This window comes from Pavona decussata, unplaced genomic scaffold, assembly GCF_977016875.1.
Source record: "Pavona decussata unplaced genomic scaffold, jaPavDecu1.1 SCAFFOLD_55, whole genome shotgun sequence".
Lineage (NCBI taxonomy): Eukaryota > Metazoa > Cnidaria > Anthozoa > Scleractinia > Agariciidae > Pavona > Pavona decussata.
Window position 1 is genome coordinate 271,460 of NW_028145477.1, and position 14,268 is coordinate 285,727.

General features: G+C 40.5%; 1 protein-coding gene and 1 pseudogene across 3 annotated transcripts in view; one reads left to right on the top strand and one right to left on the bottom strand.

Annotated features, from left to right (window-relative positions):
- Window positions 1-14,268, bottom strand: part of LOC146480107 (cubilin-like) — a 127,341-nt gene that overhangs the window by 89,872 nt on the left and 23,201 nt on the right. The gene's annotated exons all lie outside the window — the stretch shown is intronic.
- LOC146480108 (uncharacterized) lies at window positions 630-8,731 on the top strand (annotated as a pseudogene).

Below are 14,268 nucleotides of genomic sequence, written 5' to 3' on the forward strand. Positions count from 1 at the left end.
GCTTACGTCAAAAACTAAGCCATATTTTACGATAGCCTACAAGGGACACACCGCAAACCTAAAAGAAACCATGAAAACAAAAAAGAAAACACGCACAAAAAACATACGTAAATAAAAAAGAAACCACGCTAATCAAAAAAAGAACCATTCAAGTAAAGACGAAATATGCAGACAGAAAGAAAGCACAAAAATTGAAAAGGAACCACGCAAAAAAGGACGAAATCATGCAAATAAAATAAAGGAACCCACGCCCGGAGTCTTTCTAGTTCCTAGAGTCCTAGCGGATTTTTTAGTGTCATGTCATAGTGTCGCTGAAAGATCGCTGACCAAAATAATTGAAGTTGGCGAGAGGCACTGGGCACAGCCCAGATTGCCTTTGAGCTCTGTTGCTCCATGTTTGGTTCGCTATATATTATGTTCTGTGGTCTTTGTGGTGGAAGTGTAGCTCATAAGACTGTTTGCGATAGATGTTTCACAGAAAAAAGCATTGATGACAATTGTTATGAACATTGTTATGACTGTAAATTACTATACGTTAGATAATAGTTGCCTTAAGATTGTAAATTGTACTCGATAATTCAGTTCTTTTATTGCAAGAGAGTTTTTTTAATAAACTATATTAAACTATTTTCACCGTGAGCATCCTTATAATGCCACCGTTGGTCTGCTGAAGAAAAGAGAAGGACAACAAATGTCTGTACGGACACTGAAGAGGCGTCTTAAACCTCGAGGGTTGAGAAGGAAAGGCAATGGCAAGCTAATAGATGATTCTGAACTACGACAAGCCATCCGTAAAGAAATGAATGGCCCTGGAAGCTTATCAGGCTATCGCAGTATTTGGCTTGCCTTGAGACTGAGACATCACATACACGTACCTCGCGACCAGGTTGCAGCTATTATGGCGGAAATCGATGCTGTTGGTGTAGCAGAGAGGAGGTCACTGTTGATATGTTAGCGAGACTACGAGTACGCCCGCATTGCATGCTTACATGTACGTAGTCAACCATGACACTTTGCGGCCTTAGTTCTACCATGTGCTTGGTGTAAGATGGCGAACGTTGTTTATTAAATTATTTGTCTGTGTTCACTCCTCGCCTCCTAATTTCCCATTTTTCGAAGTCAAATCAACATGGCGGCAGCGGTAGGATTCAGTTAAGCAAATGGCGACGTCAGACTCCGGACTAGAGCTAGACACATTATGCCGGGATAATTTCGGGCATAATGGCATAGTCAGAGCATCGAGCATAATGCTACAAAACTAATAGTTTCCCTATTTTCGGTGAAAATGGAAGAAAAAATATCGAGTTTTCCTGCTGTCTGATTATTCAGCTCTTTCTAAGGCTTGGTTACTGGTTTAGAGGCCTGGGTACAGCAGTATGCCAGATCCATCAGGCCTGGCAGTCATCCTGCAAACAATCACAACATGAAGTCGTGTAGTTGCTTCTAATAAAGTCAAGAACAAAACCCAACGAGGACCAGGGAAGGCGAGTCAAAAGAAGTTTACGTCTCTGAAATATGTCTCAGTAGACGCAAGAGATAAACATATACCAAATTGCTGACATACAATATTTGTGTTAACATGCTTTACACATTTTAGATTTTGTTCGTCGCCTTTAAGGGTAGAACAAAAATATTAAAATGTTGCGTTTTAACTCTTTGGGGACTCGTTTGGGTGGTACCGTGGATTCACGGGCAAACTTTCAGCCAGCATCACACGAGCATAATTTTCGGCATAATGGTATGATTTTTAGGGTTTCCGGAGTCCGGACAGTTCAGAATTTCACCCCCACAAGAGGTGAATTCGGGAAACCTATCTGAGAATTACAAGCGATGGAAGCGCCAAATGGAGGTCTATTTGGCCGCTTCTGGCACACCCGCGAAGGATGGAAAGGTACAAACTGCAATCATTTTCAATTGTGCGGGCCCTCACGTCTTAGAAGTTTATGATAACATCGTGTGGGAAAGTGCCGAAGATAAACATAAGCCCGATAAGGTACTGGAAGCTTTAGAGAATTACTGTAATCCGAGAGACAATGAAGTCCTCGAGTCACACAGGTTTTGTAACACGCTATACCAAGAGCCGTTTGATAAATTCCTTATGAAGCTCAAAACGAGAGCAGCGCGTCCTGCAATTTCCAGGAGAAAGACAGGCTGATGAGAGATAAAATTGTGTTTAGTGTAACAGGAAAACTTCAAGAGTTACTTCTTAGGGTGGATGCTTTGACCCTCGAGAAAGCTCGAGAAAGCTATAAAAGTCTGTAGGGCTTATGAAAAGTCTACCAAGCAAGTTAAGGAGTTTATAGACAACTCAAACCCCTCCAATTCAGCAACAAAAGTGAACACAGTGGCTCAGAGAGCCGGTCCGAGAGTTCCTCGCAGCATTAAACCCGAAGGTGGCAACAGACACGTGAAGAAAGACAATGAAGATATAAAAATTAACAGTAATTTTCGTGGCTACGAACATAAGAAAAACAGAGAGAAACGTCCTGCATGGGGAAAAACATGTGAAAAGTGAAGGTCGAAATCAGTTGAAGTCCAAATGCAAAAAGGTACATTTAATGTCGCAGTCCCAAGATGGTAATGATGATTATGATGATCCATGGCTCATGGCTGTAAGCCATAAGGAAGATAGTATTAATGCTACTTTAACCGTGAATGACTATGACGTCAGATTTCAACTCTATAGTGCAGCTGATGTCAAGATCATTTGTCAGAAACACGTAAGGAAACACCAGGTGCCTCCAACAACAGTACGTCTGAATATGTGGAACAAAACTAACCTGAAGCCTCTGGGGGAAACAGTACTAAGGGTTGCGAATCCCCGTACTAGTGTAGAGTCCGAAGTAAAGTTTATTGTGGTGCCAAACGGTTTTACTAACCTGCTAGGCATCAAAACCAAATTCAGGAACTTGGTTTCATAACCATAAATGAGGAATGCTTCACTTCTCAGATCAATGCCCCTCAACTTGGTGTTCTGGGAGAAGCCACTATCCAGACCGATGAAAATTACCAACCGAAAGTACTTCGATGTAGGAAAATTCCCCCTGCAATTGAAGATGCTGTAAAAGAAGAATTGAATCGATTGGGAGGAAAAGGTGTGCTTGTTCCCATGACGGAGCCAACCGAGTGGGTCAGCCAAAGCAAGCCCATTGGCAAATTAGGCATACAGCTATTTCAATTAACGTTGTCGGATTAAAATCAAGCTAAAAGACAAGACCGCAATGTTTTGTGGGATAATTTTTTTATGAATAATTTCATCAAAATCATCCCTGTACGTACAGGTCATTGTACTGCTAATTACAACCTATTGTTTTCTCCGGGCATGACTAATTTTGATGAATTTATTCATAAAAATCCCAGGTAAACTTTCGGTCTTGTCTTTTAGCTTCATGCTTTGAACCGACAATGTTAGTTGAAATGACTGTATGCATTGACCCGCAACCATAAAATGAAGTACTCAAGCGTGAACATTATAGACTACCAGTACTTGATGATGTGCTCCTCAAGCTCAGGGATGCCAAAGTTTAAAGTAAAGCTTGATGTGCGAGAAGCTTATTGGCACGTCAAACTTTACGAAGAGTCCAGCAAACTCACCACAATGATCACTCCTTTTGGCCGTTACCGTTGGAAAAGGCTCTCTTTTGAACTCAAGGTCTCGAGCCAGATCTTCCAGCGCAAACTTGATGAAGTTTTGGGAGGTCCAGAAGGCGTGTTTAGTGTTGATGAGGATGTATCGTCATAGCTGGGTGTGGCCAGACAGTGGAGAAAGCTCAAATTGAAAATCAACGGAAACTGACGGAGACCTTGAAAAGGTGGGCTGAGAACATTGTCCTAAACCAGGACAAACAGCAGACTGGTTTAACTGAGATTACTTTCCATGGTCACAAAATCACAAAGGATGGTGTGAAAATTGACGAGGCCAAAGTACAAGCTATCCGCAACATGCCCGCACCTACCGATGAAGCGGGTGTAAATCGTGTTTGTGACATGGTACAGTACGCTTGAACCAATCCGTGTTCTAACACGGAAGGACAGTCCATTTGTGTGGTTCATGGAATGTGAAAATGCTTTTGACATCCTAAAGAAAAACCCTTCTGGATCACCATGTCTGGCCTATTTTGATGTTTCAAAAGAAGTTGTTATTCAAATGGACAGTAGCAAACATGGGATTGGTGCTGTGCCTCTTCAAGAAGATCGTCCCATAGAGTACGCATCGCGAGCACTGACACCGTCTGAGAGAAACTGGGCGCAGATCGAAAAGGAGGCATTGTCTGTTTTGTATGGCCTTGAGAGGTTTGACCAGTACACGTATGGCCGATCTGTAAAAGTTGAGAATGATCACAAACCTCTTGCTGCCATATACGAAAGCCTTTGAACCAAGCACTCAAGCGTCTTCAGTACATTATGATGCGGTATCACAGGTACGATGTCCATTTTGTATTTGTCAAGGTTACCGACTTACTCATTGCTGACGCACTGAGTAGAGCTCACCAAGATGATAGTGGGAATGACCAAGATGACCGTACTCGAATCATGAATATCCATGTGTTTGGTGACATCTCAGACAAGCGACTTGATGAGATATGCAAAGCAACCTCGTGTCATTTTAGTCTGCAGGCTGTGATGAAGTTAGTGTTGGAAGGATGGCCAGCAGACAAGCGTCGTACCCCTGTGGGGGGCGTTGCCATATTTTGATTTACGAGACTGTCTAAGTGTTGTGAATGGAATTCGGATTAAAAGAGAAGCAGTTGTGGTTCCCATGCAGCCATTATTAAAAACTTTATTAACAACAAGGTAGCACAGAAAAACTACAGAATACAAAGCACTTTAATAAAGCGCTTAAATAAAGAACACAAGCATCTGCGTACAATGGGGTAACAATAAATTACAATGATACGTTATTGTAAAAAAAAAAAAAACAACAACAACAACAACAAAAGCAAAACAAAAGCAAAAACAAAAACTACATTACAAAACTAAGCTATCAAAGTCTATAGTAAGGGTGCCCAAGAGATTTCAAAATTATGAAGCGATTTGCTCGCTGTGGCTATTATACATAGAACGCCTGGTTTGTTTTTCAGGCGTTAAAAAAAAAAACGTTCAAAGCTCAACCTGTCATTGCAGATACTCGTTGCGAAAATATGATATTTGGCGATAAGAAGAATATAATTGAGCACTCTGTTATTATTTGCTTTTTGGTGCTAGCCGAATAAAATCACGTCTTCGGATAAAATTCTGATTGAAGACTCTTTGAGGTTGAAACGTTGACGCCATGTAACATCCTGTTGGCGCGGCAGGCAAACCTGACGATAATCGGCCTGGGTTTGACGTTGCTTGATCTCTTTTTCTTCCCGAGGCTGTGGGCTCCACAGAAAATAGCGGCATTGACTTTTCTTTGGTCCATCTTGAATTTCGAGACCATAGTGTGTTTCACGAACTCTGAGCAGCATTCTTCCACGGTTTCTGGAATACCGTGAAAGATGAGGTTCCAGCGTCTACTGTAAACATTTCGCCTGACATCTCTATTCTTTCATTTGCTTCCTCCTGCTGTTTCTGTGTAAATTCAAGCGAGACTTTTAGGGCCTCTACCTCGGATTAGAGCGATTTAATCTCGACACGAGCTTCGTCGAGTTATGTTTGTAGATTTCCTAATTGTTTTCCTTTGGCTTCGCCTTTTGCTTGTAATGTTCTAATCAGGTCAAAAAGCTCCAGATACAACTCATCTGCTGCGTGGACGCCATGTTGCTCTTCTTTGGTAGAGTTTGGTTTAACTCGTTTGGCGCTGTCGTTCCGTTTCTTTGGGCTCTTCCCCATAGCTCTTTAGAGATCGGTAAAACTAAGTACGTATTCAACGTTGGGAACAAATTCTAAGTGACACTGGGATGTATTGAACTGCTAAGCTCGTGGTAGTATGTTGCGTCGAGCCAGAGGAACAGTGTATTGGCTCAACATGGCCTCTGACATCAAGCAATTAGCCGACATGTGTGAAACATGCCAGGAAATGAAACCGCGAAATTCACCAGAACCACTCAAGCAGCACAGTGATGGCGACGAACCATGGCAAAAGTTCGGTCTTGATTTGTTTGCAATTGCTGAGAAGCACTATTTGGTAGTGGTACATTACTACTCAAAATTCTTCGAGATTGATTCACTCACAGCGATGACGAGTGTACGTATTGTGACATTGCTCAAGAAACATTGTGCTCGTTATGGCATACCGAGAATTATTGTGTCGGATGGGGGTCCGCAGTTTACCAGTCAGGAATTTAATTCATTTGTGGAGGACTGGGGTATAACTCATGTTACCTCATCACCAATGCCTTAGAGAGCCAATGGCAAAGCAGAATCTTCCATTAAAATCATGAATTCTCTTCTCGTGAAAACTCGTAAAGAAGGAGGAGATCCTTATGAAGGGATGTTAGAGCAAAGAAACACCCCTCGTCAAGACACTGGTCTTAGTCCAGCAGAAATGATGTTCAACAGAAGAACGCGTAGTTTTCTGCCTACCATCAGCGGTAGCCCAAAGGACCCCCTTGTGAAAGAGAAGCAGGAGGCACACAAGCGTAGTGTTAAGAACGCTCATGACCGGAAGTCCCGAAGGCTCTCAGAAATAGATGTGGGACAGTCAGTGATTTTCCAACACACTGAAGGGCAGAACTGGAAATTAGGCAAAGTCACTGACATTCTGGGTCCTTACACTTATCTAGTCAGTGGTCCAATGGAGGAACGTACAGAAGAAATCGCGTGCATATGAGGCCTGCCAGCATTACACCAAAGGCCCTAGGCCTGTTTCCTGTCGTTCTGCCTCGTGTTCTTGATGTGACACCACCCACAGACCCTCCAGTAGTAAACAACCAGTCGTGCAGTGTGAACGAGAGAAATCCACCTACTGACAGTGCTGGATGGTCACTAAGTGAAAACCGACCAAGGCGCGAAATAAAACCGCCAATCCGTTTCAAAGATTACCTAACCAAATAGAGACTACAAGTCGGAAGGATTGTTTTACCCTGGCATTGTTTATTTGTTCATCAGTACAGTAGACATGGCATTCCAATAAGACTTTTGAGCGTTTGTATTTTTTAGTGTTTGAAAGTTTATTGTTAGCTGTTGGTTGTAGATTTACAATTTTTTTTCTTAAACAAGGAAGGATGTTGATATGTTAGCGAGACTACGAGTACGCCCGCATCGCATGCCTACATGTCGTAATCAGCCATGACACTCTGCGGCCTTAGTTCGACCATGTGCTCGGTGTAAGATGGCGAACGTTGTTTATTAAGTTGTTTGTTGTGTTCACTCCTCGCCTCCTAATTTCCCTTTTTTCGAAGTTAAATCAACAGTCACGACTGTTAAAGAGGCGAACTTTTACATCTAAAGGAGACAACGCCTCGTGGCACATGGATGGCTAGTATCTTTTTTCGCTGAAGTAGGAAATGATTAATAGGCCATTTTATAACTGTGGGCTCAGAGACCTACCAGTAGCTTCTGAATGACAACAAGGCTGGAAGTGATGTTGTTATGATAGCTGCTTTTCTCATGTTAACCACTTTGTTCCTATGTTTAATAAGTAGTTTGCATTTACATGAGAAACAAGAGTGGTTTGTGTCGAAACGAGGTCACCTCGAGCCTTACTGCCATTTATAGGCCAGATTACTGAATACACAACTGTAAAATGGTTGTTAAGGCCGAGGGTAATACCTACCTGGTGGTCTACGCCTACTATATGTAAGACAAGCTGAAATATGCAATTTCGTATGGTGTACCGTAGTTGGCATGGTGTCAAATTGTCAGTCTAGATTACAGGTTTCTTTTGTTTTGGTTTTTGTTGTTTTGTTTCTTGCTTGTTTTTTATATAGACAACTTCTCAATAATTATTATTACCAATTCATATTTTTACAGGGTCATTGTTAGAGTGGACTACTTCTAACCACAAAATCCTGCGCTAAATCCAACCACAGCACCATGGATGAGGACCCCTTCCGGTCTAAGCTTATGATAAGCTTAAACCGTATGGGTTCCCCATCCATAGTGCTGTGGATGGATTTAGCGCAGGATTTTGTGGTTAGAAGTAGTCCACTCCAACAATGACCCAAAAGTACCAGCAACCTTCTACTTAAACCAGGTGAAGGAACTTGGTGGATGCCCCTTGCTGGTTGTGTCTGATTGTGGTACAGAAAATGGAATTGCTGCTGCCATGCAGTGAAATTTTCGTATTGAAGATAGGATAAACTGGCTGGTGAGAAATCGCACGGCTATTGCTCATCTCCAGCTAATCAACGCATTGAAGGTTGGTGGTCCTTTTTCAGAAGAAACAGGTAGAATTGGTGGATCAGCCTGTTCAAGAACATGGTAGATTATGGGCTCCTTCATTTAGGAAATACACTTTCTATGGAGTGTTATGGTTTAGTTCTTCAAGGCTACTTCAAGACGACCTGAAGAAAGACAGGGATCACTGGAACAGTCACAAGATTTCCAAGTCTACGTACAGTGCTATAGATGGGGTACCAGATGTTATGTTTTTCTTTCTGAATATTATGCACATGAGGAATGTAAAATTTCTGTATCTGAAGAAAAGACGAAGGAGATGGAAGTACACTGCCTAAGAGAGGTGGAGGACAGTCTGTATGAAAAGTATTTTGAATATGTTTTGAAAACTGAGGGCTGGGTTTATCCTGGTACTGCAAAGGAGGCTCCATCTCTATATCAGCACATAATTAAATTGCAGAATGAATAACATGGTGTAACATGTTGCTTTTCCGTCCAGTAAATTTTAAAACTTTGCTCCTAGTTTGATGGTATCAAACTTTATGTTAGCAGTGATATTAACCGGTTCTTGTTGACACTGAAGAATCAAATTACACTTACACAATTCTCACAGAAATTTTTATTCATTGAGGTAACAGTAGCCAAACAAGTAAGTCATATTGCAATGTTTCACCACAAATTCATGATCTAAAATACTTCTATCACTACAATGTCAAACAACTGATTGACGCTATTGGTTCAAAATACAAAATAGTGCTAATGCTGAAATAAATGGCTTGTTGCAAACACACAAGAGAGGTTGACCAAGTCAAAGTTTGTCTCAGCTCAGTCACTGCATCAGTTTTGTAAAATCCTCTTCGTGTCCTTTCAGATTATCATTATATCTCTTGTGCATTTTAACTAAGCCTTTTTTAGTCACGTTAAGCCCATGTAATATAAACATGCTTCACAAAATTTCCTCAATCATTCATAGATGCTGGCAAAAAAATTAGAGAACTCTGTAAACATGTCTAATCTTTAAGTAACTGAGTAAAATTGGTAAACATATCTTAGGAATACACCTAAGGGCAGTTTCATCACATGCAAGGCCAAAGAAGTTACAAATACATTATGCATTATGCATTATGTAACGAATCTCTCAACTTAGCATACTACACGTACAGCATATTCATCTGTGTCTGTTCAAAATGCAGGCACTAGCCTGTACTATCTCCTGGTGGGAAAGTTCAGACAGAATTTGCACGATGTTTTCATTTGTAGGGGACAGAAAACACTTATAACTAAACAAAAAATCTAAAACATCATCATCATTATCACGCAGGTATATAACAATGGCCCAAAGCACAACAAACAGCTCATTCAATTGTTTTCTGATTTTGATGGCTGGACTGCGCAATATTTAGCTTACGTTCCCTGCAGTGTGGTAAATACACACTCGTAGCATCCAAAAGTTGAAAAAAAAAAACGTTATTTTTTGTACTCCAATATAGATATAGCAAAGTAAAACCTAAACCAGACGATAAATCTTTGTTGAACTTCACCATCTTTTCGCTTCCTTTCTGAAGAAGCTTTGCAGCAGCTATTGTTGGCGTAACTTTGAGCGGTAACGTCGACCCTCAAACCACCTTCAGTTCTCCATCTTTCAATCGTATCAGAACAATCTGAATCGTAACTTCATTAACTTTCTCACTCTTCTCTTTCTTCTCTTTCTTCCCACCAAATCTTGATATTCGTTCTTGTCCTTTTCAATCTCTGTACTCATCAAATGTAAGGGCAGAGCAAGGGCGCTTCCTTGCGCCTTCCAGCACACCAAGAGTTGGGCTATCTTCGTGTTTTCTTTTTTATCTGCATGGTTTCTTTTTCGTTTGCGTAGTTTCTTTTCAATTTTTGTCGTTTCTTTTTTTCTGCATGTGTCGTCTTTACTTACATGGTTCTCTTTTCATTGTCGTGTTTTCCTTTTTTATTTGCGTGCTTTCTTTTGTGTTTGCAGTGTGTTCCTTGTAGGCCACCGTAATATTTGTTAGAAATGGGTGTAAATGAAATTTGCTTGTAGATTGCAAGAGTCATTGGCTAAATTTAAAAAATGGAAAAACCAGATATTTTCTCTGAGGAACACTTTTCGAAGGCTATGTTGGAAATTATTATCTACAATTTTCCAGAAATTTGAGGAAAAGAAGAAAAAGCAGAATTTTGAAATGGGCATTAATTGACGTAAAATATGCAAAAATACCTCTCACAATAACTCATGAAATAATTCATGCAGAGAAAAACAAAGGTTATCAGTACCGTGAAGCATTTTGTACATTTCGTAAAATTTTTTAAGTATTTTGTGCCTAATTAGGCTACTCAGAACAAATCATATATTTAATTAGTATTTTTGTGTCGGATCGCTGAAGAAAGGATTTCTCTGTAGCATGACAGCCATAAGTATTAAGAGCAGCTTCCTGTAACTATTAACTATACCCATGCAAGTAAGGAAAAATTCGATTTTCTCAAATACTGCCATAATAAAGGGCTTTGCTAACTTGTTACAAAAATTGAATTTTGAAGTTGTTTGGATTTTTATTTTCTTGTTGAGGCGAGGTTTAGTAATTTCCCCTCACAGCGTCCAAAATCGGTCCTGAAATTACACTTTTATCGAAGGTTAGCAAACCAAAACGGAAACCGTACCAGGAGAAACTGATGCATTCCATTAAAATATCATCCTTCATCGGCGATTTAGAGCTGTTAGGTCTCAATGAATTTCGATCCTGAATTTCTTATCGAATTTCCAAAATAATGCCTCGCGGAAGTATTGCGTGACGTTCAATTTTGGCCAGATTCGTGGGCAAAAAAATCGATCTGGTACATGGATTTACCTATCAAAACTATTATTACCGCCAAAAGTATCATTTTATCTTAGCTTTTACCGAAAATGTGGCTTGGGTAAATGAGACGGCAAATAATTGTGAGAGCGCGTTGAAAACAAGACACTCACGCTAAATGATTGACATGTTGACCCGCCATGTTGCGAGTATTATCACGGTTAATTTACATAAAAAAGTTCGCCTCTGTGTTAAATGTACGTAAAAAGTCTTTTGTGTTCCTCAAATATCTGAGCGTTTTATCACCTCCCATATATAAGTCATTACTATAGGAAAACGACCATTTTTGTTGCCAGATTTAGCGGTTTTATTTTGAATTTATACTTATACGATCCGAGACGCAATCTGTTTATAACTCAATATCGTCAAAAGTTTTCAAAAAACCTTGTGTGACATATATGAAATTATATGAAATTATGAGATCTGGAATTACTTCTTACCGTTATCTCGGGAAATTGTAGCATTACTGGATAAACAATCGCATTTACAAGACTTTCATACAGTAAATAAACTGTCACACGTCATTCAGGTTACCTTGTGAAGACAGGATATCCAATACCGATTGGCCGCTAAGCGCTACTATCCTGCTTCTTTGTTGTTTTTGTTTCCAAATTGTTTTATGCTTGAGTCTTTCTGTCCTTTAGTTTTATTTTTAAACTAAGAATGTTAAATAAACGCAAGTTTTTAAGAAGATCGCTCACTGCGAAGTGTTACTCGTGTTATGCTGACAAGGCCATTCGCACAGGCCATGCATTGTACTAGTCATGGTCATCACTTGTACCAATCTTACTGTTCATTTCTAGTAGAATTTCGCAATTCCGCATCCTGCTATTGCCCTAGTGCTTACGGTCAGTTGCTTAGTGAAACACGTTAAAATATCCAAATTTAAGCTGTCTAGCTGTCGAGTCGCGCCTGTTACTCGATAAGTGCATTGTAATAAATTACAATTCATGGCTTTGTGTGGATCTGCCAAACTTGTTGGAGGCGTTTGTGGATGCATTTTTCGATAGTCTTTCAACTGAAGATTCGTGGTGAAGTGAAACTCATACTCGCTTGAGTAGGTAAGAAACAATGTTGACATATTGTAGTTTCCTGGACAAATGTACAGACAACTTCTCTCTCCTCCTACACTCAAAATATATATAGCGCACCCTTCAAGACAAGAGGTATGAGTGGGAGCAAGTATACCAGTTTTCCACTCTTCCGGACATTATGCCGGGCTTTTTCGCTTTTACAGAGAGACTTTACCAGCCAGAACTCTAAGTGGAGCCTGCCTGGCTATCATGGCCATGTTTTCCAAATTTTCTTGTTGATGGAAAGGATGTTATTAAACTTTTCCACGATTGAAATTCCTTGTCAAGTGTATCTGTCAGTATTTTCCGGATGTCACGCATAAACCGCGACCGACACGCACGATTGCACGCCAGTAGAGGGTCTGTTATGCGTGACCTGAAAAGTTTAGGGTAGCTGGGAGTCGGGGGAGGGGCAGTGACAAACCTTGACCCTAACGACATTTTGTACTTCCCTTAACCTTGGAGGCCTGAATAATAAACTATATCTATAATCGGTCACATTGGTTCTGAAAAACTCTGTAGGTTAGATAAATAAGTACCCACCACCCTCAGTCCTATCCCCACCCAGCCCTCCTCCTCCTCCTCCTCCTCCTCCTCCTCCTCCTCCTCCTCCTCCTCCTCCTCCTCCTCCCCGTCATCATCATCATCATCATCATCATCATCATCATCATCATCATCACCATCATCATCATCATCATCATCATTTACTTGCCTTACTAAAAAAAAATCATTCAATATACAAGTCAAGGTAATGGCGGGGAGACCCTCCCTGAATATGCATGCATGGTCGACCAGGTTGTCATTAAAGCTGACTTTACTGCCGTTACTTTATTTTGTTTTTTCTTTCTTTCTTTCTTATTTTCCTATTTTAGCCTGGGACGTGAAGTGCGGTGTTATCTTATAGGAGTGTTTGATATCGACAAAACTCATCTTGAGCTGACTATTTGTCCGAGGCACTGTAACCTGTTTGGGGTCAGATGGCGATCTAACAAAATGAACTCTGCTGCACCGAGTTCATGGGGTTCGCACTTAAGCAGAGAACGCGGTATTACTCTGTCCAAGTCGGTCACCATTTTAACGTTTTGAATGTTTCAGAAAAAAATAAAATATAATAAAAAGGATGCTACTTAGCGAAACAGTTGCAGAGACGCCAAAGTCAGCCCGATGTAGGTAACTGTGTAGCGCTCATTACAGGAGTAATTTCTTTTTGCCATCCTTCGGACGTATAACTGTGGGATCCAAGCTACTTGAGAATCCTTTTTTGTAGTTTGATATTACTAGAGTCAAACCTCTCAAAATGTCAAGCCCAGGTGGTCTCTTACGAGAGGCCAGACCGGCACAAGGGGTCTAAATTTTGAACTCATCAGCATAAAGTGACTCCAGAGGTTTAGTAGCCACAATAATGCTTTTCAACTTTTCAAAATTATATTGCCAGTATAATTTCAGTATCCAAGGTAATTGTTCGCCTCTGATAAATTACCTAATACGGCGAATGGGACAAGTCTATTTCAGAACACCTCCGATTGTGACATTCATGTCCCCTGAACTACTCAATAATGTACAAGTCATAATGTTACAAAGGCAAATTGTCCAACTCCTGACAGGGGATAGATATGAGGACATTTGTCGCGTATGTGACAAGTGGTCGCTTACAGGAGTTAAACTGAAACAAAAAAAATCTCTAAAAGTGCTCGCGGTGGTGGTCGCTTAAGAGGGGTTTTAACTATAGTGATTTGACTGGGGACATTTTGGTATTCTGGAAAAATGATAGCCCAAGAGAGGTGGTCGCTTACTAGGAAGTAGTCGCAAGGGGAGGTTTGACTGTATAAAGGAAAGGCAGGAGTGTAACATGGGGCAAAGTGCATAAAAAAAAGTGCGATGCCTGTGTCTCGCTGTTACGGTGTAACTAGGCAACAGTTTTAAATTTGAATGAATGTTACGTGTACGCATCGACTAAATCTGCTAAAATGGTGCAATTATCTCATACAGATAACCTCGACTGAGGTAAGAAGTACTTGAAGATGTTGAGTTAATTTACTATATTTATCATAAGTTTTCCTCAAGTTGTT